The following is a 10,380-nucleotide window of genomic DNA, read 5'->3' on the forward strand; positions in this document are numbered from 1 at the left end:
AATATGAAAGTACATAAAGATCTTACACAACTCATCTACTAGAACCAATCTAGTGGGCAGCGGTGTCTCCTCGTCTTTGCTACTTCCAAATCAGCGACCTTCTTCTCCTTTGTCAATCTTAAGATGGCACAACTCTCACCTCGGTTGTCAATCACCTTAAGGCACAAATCATGCATGAACTACCAACACACATGAAGCATAAAACCAGAAAACTTTTTGATAGAAAAAGTTTGAGATTTGATAATCCTTCAAGAGCTAAACAAGGAACAGCTCATGAAGAATTCTCAACAACAATTTTGGCTCAATACTTTCTGAGGATGAAAGATCATAAAGCTCTTTATAAACGTAGCAGTAATTTGTTTTTTGTTCTGGTGCACCAGCCCTAACAACGTGAAACACACACACACACACACACACACATATATATATATATATATATATATATATATATATATAAGATATGAATGAAGTAGGGTCTCCTAGGGTTTCTACTACGGAAAGGCTTTTCAAAAGAGGTTTTTATCCATGGATTAAAATCAGACGTTTGAAAGGAAAAGCCCATAAACCCAATGAAGAAAGTTTGAATGCTTTGGATAAAACCTTCCAAAAATTCTCATATCAGTACATTAGGATTGAAAAGATTTTCGCATCCTATAATAGGATTCAAAGGCAAGTTCAGTCCTAACCACTTTACGATCATGCACTTGTATGCAAGACATACCTGATTGATGAGAGTGGTACATGAAGCTTGAAGCATTCCATTCTTTCAAGGATCCAAGAGTAGAAAGCTATTACAAGAAACATGACTCTTGGTTGTTGCGCTTAGGAAATGTCAATCAAAATAAACATTGCACTAACAATCTCCCCCTTTGGCATTTCCTAGGCAAAACAACATATGCATTTAATCATACACAACAGTTGATCCTATACTACCATGACCCAAGAAATATGAACTTCCAAGTTGTAATCTGTACACAAGAAACATAACACTCGTGAAGAACAAGTATGGTTGAAGTAATGTAAGCATAAGCATATGGAACATTAAGAACATTAAACTTCCAATCTCTCCCCCTTTTTGCCTAGAAAGGACAAAGGGACCAAAGCATATTGTGCATAAGATTTCACTCCCCCTAAATTCAATACTCATGCATTGGTAGCAGCGGAAACAAACATTAATCAGGGGGCTAGGAATAAAATGTCAAACTGATCCTGCAATAGAATTGAACCTTCAAACACTCTTGAATATCAGTATGTTATGACAAATTTCAAAAGATCAAGAAGAATAGTGTATATGTTTGAACCAAGGTAACCTGCACTTTGTAGCAGACCCAATTAAGAAGAACCAAGCAAAGATGATGCATGAGACAGACCATTACCACACACAGAGCAATCAAGCAGAGCTTTTCCAAGATAACATCAACATGAACACTTCTCAAGAGCATCAACCAGCATATTTGAAAGAGAGCAGGTCTCAGTAACGAAACACTATTTATTTCAAAACCAAATTGAGTTAGGGTACTAAAAGTGCTATGCTGAAAAGTGAACCCAGATCATCAGAGGCTTTAGAGAGAGTATCACGAAGAGGCACAATATATATATAAATGGAGACATGATCTATGAGGGCGCATTGAGCGTTTAGCAACTGATATACATTTTTTTTTTTTTTTTGCGGCCCCCTGCTTTCCTTTTATTTATTTATTTTAACAGAAAGATCATGAGTCAAACCATCCCCGTTTCGACCTGAAACACACTAGCTTTACAAGGCAGGTGTCCCATCTACATTTGGAGATAGCCTGACTTGCCTAGACCACCACCGTTTCGAACTGAAACACTCTAGCTTTACAAGGCAGGTGTCCCATCTACATTTGGTGGTAGACTGGATGTCTCCTTAAAGAACCACTGGTGCCATTACAAGAGTGATAACTCGGTCTGCATACCCCACTCAACATCTTAGGTGTGCAAGTGCAAGAGACAAAGCAAGGCTTTAGTTGCCGTAAACACAAGAAGGGAGAGAAAAGAATAGGGTTTAATTCTGGACCTTTAAACACTCAAACAACAAGAACATATCACTACAGGAGAAGGCCAAGTGATTTAACTAAATCTCGGTTCATGAGTTGCTCTTGAGGTGATAATGTACAACAATGCACATATTAGGATTGCAACAGAACACGCATCCTAAACTAGGATTGAAATAAACCTGGAATCCTAAATGCAGAAATAGCAACAAATATGTAGATAGTCAGGTAACTCGAACCTAAATGAGGACAACAATAATCAAATCTATACTACATGCAAGCACACAGTTGCTACAAGCACAAGTTAAAAACTGGGGAACCAACTTAGATCACAAATTCTAATGAATCGCTTGAGATTGTCAATACATACTTAATCCAAGGGCATTGAAAGTTGGCATTCATTTAACATGAACTCAAGTGCAAGAGAACTTCTTTCAGCACCATTTAAAACACCACATGATATGTTCATATTAACACCACAAGATAGATTGGATTAACCTGATTCACACATTCAGTAACACCATTGTGAAATTTTCCAAGACATTGAGTTGTTGATGCCAAAGTTCCAGACCAATTTTTTTTTTGTTCTAAACTTCGACAACCTAGCTTTCTTTGGAAATTGAGCATCCAAACAATCATCCATTAATCCTGCAACTCAACACTCTCAAACAGAAATACCCATGAGGCATGATATGGTATGGTATAAAATCAAAACATACACTTCAGTTTTTCCTTCTTCTTCTTTTTTTTCTTTTTTTCTTTTTTTTTTTAATAAAGTCCCTACAAAAACAAAACCCAAAAAGAGAAAAGAACATCCTTATAGAAAAATGCATAAATAAACACAAGCTACTAAGATCTTAGGATTGAAAAGCATATTCAGTCCTAACAAAACAGAACACATTAGCGATAAGAAAAAAAAAATGTAAACATGTAGAACAACACTACTCCCCCTATATATGTGCTTATGATGAAAAATAAAGCTATTGGCATTCAAGAATATATTTTTCACAAGCACACATTGGAAGAATTCACTTACCTGTATGTGGAAACTTAGAGAGATGAGGTTCTTTTCGTATCCAAACTTGCTTCATCTTGGGCACAGGTGAGAATGGAACCAAAACAAGTCTTGCTATCTTATTTACCTCTTTGAAAAGAAATTCCAGCTTTTCTTGAAGATACTCTTTCTTTTTGTTCATGAGTGACTTCTTGTCATTCAGAGAATTCTTTCTTAGCTGATTGCACCTCGGTCTTATATGTCCTCTCTTTCCACAATGATGACACACAAGCACAAAATTTCTTGGCTTATCATTCTGCTTGTGTGGAATTGGGAGAGAAGCTTGAGAACTGGATTGCATAGTGGCCTTTACAAACTTCACAAGTTCAACTTTTGATATGGATTCACCAGTGTATCCTAACCCACTCTTGTCACCAGTTTTCTTTCCACTGGTTAGAAGATTATCAAACTTTTTTCCACTCAAGAGGATACAACCAGCCTTAATCTTCACCTGCTCTAGCTCACATACTAAGCATGCCTTCTCATTTTTCAAAACTTCCACCTGATCACACCTTTCTTGAAATTTTTGCTGAAGAGATTGAAAGTCATTCACCAGGGACATTCTCACTTCATTACCTACTCCTAACTGGGATTGAAAAGCAGCTTCAATCCTATTGATCTCTTTCTTTAAACTCTCCACCAAAGCAGTCAAGTCTTGATTCTTTTGTTTCAAAATCTCAGAAGCATCGGACAATGCAATGTATTGCTGCAAAACTTCCTCAAGATCTGGTTCACCACCTTCAACTCCTTCAACAGTTGTCGTTAATCCTACCAAGGCCACCACTTTAGAATCACATTCAAGCATAGAGTCATCATCACTGTCACTCCAAGCAACATTCATAGCTTTATTCCATTTATCCTTGGACTTCTTCAAGGTATTTGCACACTCAGATGCAATGTGACCAAACCCTTCACATGCAAAACACTTTGGAGCATTATTAGTTTTTTTTTTCAGATGCTCTTTCAAACCTTAAAACCTTATTACCTAGCTTTTCTCTTATTCTTGTATTCTTGGAGCATGAGTCTGACCTTGATTCACTTCTTTTGGATTTCCTATCCTTGAGAAATTTTCTAAATTTTCTTGTGACAATATCAATTTCATCTTCATCAAGAAACGGAGGGTGACTTGTTGACCCAGCTGCATGATCACTTATAGCTTCCATTCTGTTTCCTTCGAGGATCTCACTAAGTCCGTCTAGTGACCTGCTCTGGTACCAATTGTAATTATAGAATGGATGTATATATTTCCCAACTAACGGAATTGATCAATATGTCGACAACTTTAGAAATCAATCTTAGGAGTGCAGACCTGTTAGTATCCTAATATAGGATTGCAGTAGAACTTGAATCCTAATTGAAATTGCCGATCTTTGATGACGTTATGATTTATTCAATTTGCCAAACCATCCAAAGTAAAATCATCACACATAACACAAGATCTGTTGACGCAGTAAAACCCTCCAAAGAGGTAAACAACTGCGGGCACTATGCCGGTGAACAATCCACTATATGAATATGAAAGTACATAAAGATCTTACACAACTCATCTACTAGAACCAATCTAGTGGGCAGCGGTGTCTCCTCGTCTTTGCTACTTCCAAATCAGCGACCTTCTTCTCCTTTGTCAATCTTAAGATGGCACAACTCTCACCTCGGTTGTCAATCACCTTAAGGCACAAATCATGCATGAACTACCAACACACATGAAGCATAAAACCAGAAAACTTTTTGATAGAAAAAGTTTGAGATTTGATAATCCTTCAAGAGCTAAACAATGAACAGCTCATGAAGAATTCTCAACAACAATTTTGGCTCAATACTTTCTGAGGATGAAAGATCAGAAAGCTCTTTATAAATGTAGCAGTAATTTGTTTTTTGTTCTGGTGCACCAGCCCTAACAACGTGAAAAACACATGTATATAAGATATGAATGAACTAGGGTCTCCTAGGGTTTCTACTACGGAAAGGCTTTTCAAAAGAGGTTTTTATCCATGGATTAAAATCAGACGTTTGAAAGGAAAAGCCCATTAACCAAATGAAGAAAGTTTGAATGCTTTGGATAAAACCTTCCAAAAATTATCATATCAGTATATTAGGATTGAAAAGATTTTCGCATCCTATAATAGGATTCAAAGGCAAGTTCAGTCCTAACCACTTTACAAGCATGCACATGTATGCAAGACATACCTGATTGATGAGAGTGGTACATGAAGCTTGAAGCATTCCATTCTTTCAAGGATCCAAGAGTAGAAAGCTATTACAAGAAACATGACTCTTGGTTGTTGCGCTTAGGAAATGCCAATCAAAATAAACATTGCACTAACAACCTCTCCTCTGTCTCCAGATCTATTATAACCCTGAATCTCTTTCTTGTTCCCACTTCGTTACCGAATGAGGGAAGCTGGCCTACTAGTGGTGGTGGGTGTATTTATATTTTGAGGCGAGGGGGAGTACTGCAAAGAGCTGTGGAGGGCCATTTATGAGCAGGGCCGGTCCTGAGCTTTTTGATGCCCAAGGCAAAATTTTGTGTGTGTGCCCAACTAACCTAAATAGACATGTAATAATTCTTTCAAATGTCATACTCTAAATCTTTTTTTAAGGGGCTATTACATAGAGAAACATTATACAACGGGAACATAAAGTGATAAACCCAAAACCCCGTATAAAAAAGTTTACAAATCATCTAAAATGATGTCTTCTTGAATTTCTTAAAGCAAAATCACCAATTATCTTTTCATAGTCAACATTTGCCAACATATTTCTTTCAATGGTTAAAATAGTTAATCCATTTAGCCTATCTTGAGTCATGTAGTCCGCAGATAAGATTTTAATTTCAAAAAACTTGATTTTAATAATTTTAATTTAAAAAAACTTCTCTCAGCTGATGTTACCGTCACCGGTATAGTCAATAAAATCCTGTAGGCAACCATAACACTTGGAAACATATCCATTTTCTATGCAAACTCCATAATTTAAATGGATGTCCAAGGCCTATCTGTTTCATATGCCTCATTCGGCAACATCTCATGCAAAACCCTCACCACTTCTCAAAGCAGTTTCAAGATTCAAACAACAACTTTTCAATTCTGATCGAGACTGACTTGCAAATCTAACTTCACCTAATATTGAAAATTTAAAACCGATGAATGAGCAAGTTGTTAGAAATCACTTTGAATAATAATTGATAAACACTGGAGCATAGAATAATACTTGAAAATCTGATATTGAGTAAACGTTGCAACCAATTTAAAGAAAAAATTTGTTGGGTTTCAAGATTTGGGACTTGAGAGAGAGACTTTTGCCGAAACTATTCTTTTCACTAGCTAACTACTACGATGAAGTGAAGAAGAAAGAGGAGGAAGATGAGAATCTGGAGAGATGAAGAAGAATGGTTGCGGGCTTGCGGCTAAGTGGAAAGAGATGGAAGAATATAAAGTACACTTAAATTATTAAAAAGAAAAAAAGAACAAAGAAAGAGAAAGGGATTAAAAAGATATTGTAGGAGTGTATAGGGTAGGTTTTGTATTTTATTAGAGAAAATGATTTTATATAGTATAAAGTATAATTAAAAAGAAAAAGAGAACAAAGAAAGAGAAAAAGATGGGGGTAGTGCGGTGGTGGCAGAGAGACATAGAGAAATGGGAGTAAGGGAGTCCATAGGGCATAGGGTAGGGTTTTGACCATTTTGTATTTTATAATAAAAATTTTATTAGAGAAAACTATAGTATAAAGAAATGGGAGAGAAATCTGATGCCCCCATCAATCTTGGGCCCTGGGCTGTCGCCAACACTGCCCATGGGCAAGGCCGGCCCTGTTTATGAGAAGAGTAGAGAAACCAGAAAAGGCCTGAAAAGATGAATTCTCAGATGGATTTTTTTGGGGCCTAATTGTTTTTGCTAATAGGCATGTGAAGCTACCAGCAGATGAGGAGCTGGAAGCATTCCTTGAAGAGCTACACAAGCAGCAGTGTAATGAGCTAGCGTTTGTTTGTGCGTGAATCTAATTGGTTTGTATCAAAATGTTATAGCAAGATGAGAAAGACGTGCTACTTCTAAGCTGCTAATTTCACGGTTGAACATTCTGTTTTTCGTATTGTGTTTTAAATTGCGAGGGTGCAACACTTAACTTGCTAGTTCCAAGTCCTTAAGGACATTTCTTGCGTTTGTGGGTCGTTGTTATATGAAGGTTACGCTGTTGGTTGAACAAACAAAAATAAGGTCAGAATTTGAGCAATGTATGATTAATAGTTGGCTAGTTGCTATGTAAAACGGTATTTGGTAAACGTTCACCATATAATGACTCAAATATTGGTCATTATGTCGTCAATCAAGTGGCCCTAGGATGTAAATGATGATCCATTTTGCAGCAATTATTTTGCGTAAAGCAAGTTCATTCTCCAAGACTTACATGAGACCCTCAGATTCCCAGCCATTATCTTCGTCGGAGTCTAATACACGTTCAATCTCTCGTTGGACGACGTCAAATATAATCGTGTAACCCTCCCATGCAGCTTTTGCATACACAGTTACACACGTAGATGATGCATACACACCTTCAATTCAATTTATGATCAGAGGAAGAAAGAAGATATGCTTCTCGGGACAAACAAGAAGCTGGCTTGAGATTCGCGGCAGAAAAAAATTCCAATAGGTAAAATTACCACCTCTGATCCACATGAATATGCGAGCATTAATTTCAAATCATCATTCCCAACATTCAGTTCCATAATCAAAGCTTGCCATCATATGAGATACAAGGGCAGGGGGACTCAGCATCTGGAGGGTATAGTTTCAACCAAAACAATGCAGGAATTTGTCTCCACTCTTTATTCGGGTCAGATACATCAAAGCACAAAACCATGGCATTCGGAACCGGATTCTCTGCAGGGGTTTCTCCAACGGTGTAATAAATCTTAGTCCCGGTGACTGCAAAGCAGGGGTATTGTATAAGTAAACCTTTCTTAAGGACCGGAGATAATGGCAATGGTGACCATGCATATGCCCTTTTTAGGGTCATACACCTCAAAAGTATTAATTATCTTAGTTGGAGTAAGATCAAGGGCGTAGAGTTTCCCCGCGAGCTCCGCCACCAGCAGCCTAACTTTCCGTTGTAGGAAACTAGGACTCATCTTGGTGAAACCAGCAAAGTCGGGACCATCATGATTAGTATCAGTATCATGCACATAAATATTTGGGCTGCTGTTGAAGAAAATTTGGCATCCATACACACCACATGACGTGTAATTGGGGGAATCGGTCACCTCTTGACAAGCCACTTGGTGTAATGGAAAGGGAGAATAGTGACTAGAGGGCTGTGAGATCCAATCGGACAGGTTGATGAGGTTGATAGTGTGATGCTCAGCCGACTTCCTCTTGGTTGTGAGGCAAGGTACCTAGCTACATATATAGAGGACCTTGGAGCGATCAATCTCCTCCTCCTCGAGCTCCCCATATGTATAGGCACTTTCGATAATCACGGCTGGCCTCTCCCAACGGGGGTACTGCAGCAATTGGCTCGATACCAGGCAAGTCCTCTTCCTCCTTCCAAGTTTAATGTACATGATCAGTAACATATTCTTAAGCACTTCTACAACTCCCCCCTTTTTTTTTTTTCTTTTTTTCTTTTTTTTTTTTAGAAAAAACTTTAAGAACGGAGCTGAATTTTTCAAAAGACATGTAGAAACCACTAAGGAAACAAAAGATTATTGTAGCAAGCAAGAGAAACCCAAACCAAGAAAAACCAAACACATCCATTACATATCGTTGAAACTTAAAAGTACCTCTGAACCAGAAACATCTTTCTCCTTCACGTCATGTTCTGAAAACACAGGAACACAAAATCATTGTAGAAACGTGAAAGCCAAGGATAACCAAAACCAACAAAACCAGGCAACAGAAAAACAAAGGCCTGTTCACTAAAGTTTTTGTACTTCTTTGAATTCACCCTTGAACACAGCAATCTAACAAGCACTCCTAACAGATCAAATGTATGTGTTTTGCTTTTGTGTTGAATTGGGGCAAATAGACTGCAGATTTCTTTTTCTTGTGGATGTCTGATTGGTACTGACAGTTAAAAAAGTTAAAAGCTTTACAATGGAATAAAGTTGCTTCTGCGCAATGTTTTAGCTTTGGATTTGATTAGTACTGAAAGTTACAAACTCTTACACACAGCAAAAGTGCAACTTGAAGCAATCTATGAGCTGATCTGAAGGAAGAAGAATAGAAACCAAAAGAAACATAGGAGCTGTTGAAGAAAACAGTTCTCTGGCCTACAATGAAGAAAACAGAAGTAATAAATGAGTTACCTTGAGTGGCTTCCTCATTCTACCGATTTCATTAAAATCTTCAAACCTGAAATTTGGAACAAGCCAAAATTAGAATTCAGAAACGGGGGACAACAAATTGATTTCATGTAAAAGGAAAGGAAAATAGACTGAATGCAAGCAGATGCAGAGAGAAAGAGAGAGCTGGCCTTAAAAACTTTAAGAGTGGTGTCTCCCATGGTGGATGAGCCATGGTCGAAACGAACAAAAAGGTTCTGGGGCTCTTGCAAAAAGCAGAGGGTTTCTGTTTCTGTCTGATTTTCTAACTAAGATGGCCGGAGAATTTAGAGAGAACAAATTGGCATTGCTGGTGCCTGGTGGCGGTTATAATCTACAAGGAGGAGACATTGATATATCCAAGGGAGCTAGAGGAAACCCTACAAGGTAAAAGAACAAAAGTGTCCCTCTTAAACAGAAGTGAAAATCTTCGGTCAAAGATGGATCTTTATGACCAAAATATCTCATAGTACTTTTCTAAAGTTGTTGAGTGGGGCTATCTAAATTTCTTATCCCTTTGCCCGTACAAAGTACAGTAACACGGGTCCTTATCTTAGCTTTGACTGAAAATTTGAGATTGGCTCCCTTCTTTTCTACATTTGAAATTATCGATTATTTAAGCTAGAAAACGTGCACTTATTGGCTGTGTTTCTTGAATGCATAAAAGTTAATGGAACATGTAACAGAATAAACCATGATGAGTTGATCCTTCTTATTAATTATAATTAATAGCAAACATAACGTTGCTTAGCTTAAATTCCATCCAGTGAAACAGCATAGTTCTATTTTCTGAACAAAACAATTTCCAATTGGCCGGGTGTTAAGTGGTGGACAGATCAAGTACTTATTTCAACCCTACACTAGTACCTGCAACAATTTGAAACAAATCAAAACATTAGTGTGTGCTCCCGATTAGGGGCTGAATTCCATTACCAGGCCACACAAAAGCAAAGCCCTTTTCACTTAGAAGTTTTTGTACTTCTTTGAATTCA

At 37.6% G+C, this 10,380-nt stretch overlaps 1 long non-coding RNA gene across 1 annotated transcript; it reads right to left on the bottom strand.

Annotated features, from left to right (window-relative positions):
- Nucleotides 1-7,716: 7,716 nt before the first annotated feature.
- On the bottom strand, nucleotides 7,717-9,425 carry LOC112165267. Its single transcript, XR_002922746.2, has 3 exons — nucleotides 9,374-9,425; nucleotides 8,849-8,886; nucleotides 7,717-8,609 (listed from the first exon to the last, which is right to left on the bottom strand). It is a non-coding gene; the product is annotated as an uncharacterized LOC112165267 (long non-coding RNA).
- Between the last annotated feature and the right edge of the window lie 955 nt (nucleotides 9,426-10,380).

The sequence above is a fragment of the Rosa chinensis genome, chromosome 5, assembly GCF_002994745.2.
Source record: "Rosa chinensis cultivar Old Blush chromosome 5, RchiOBHm-V2, whole genome shotgun sequence".
In the NCBI taxonomy this organism is placed as follows: Eukaryota; Viridiplantae; Streptophyta; class Magnoliopsida; order Rosales; family Rosaceae; genus Rosa; species Rosa chinensis.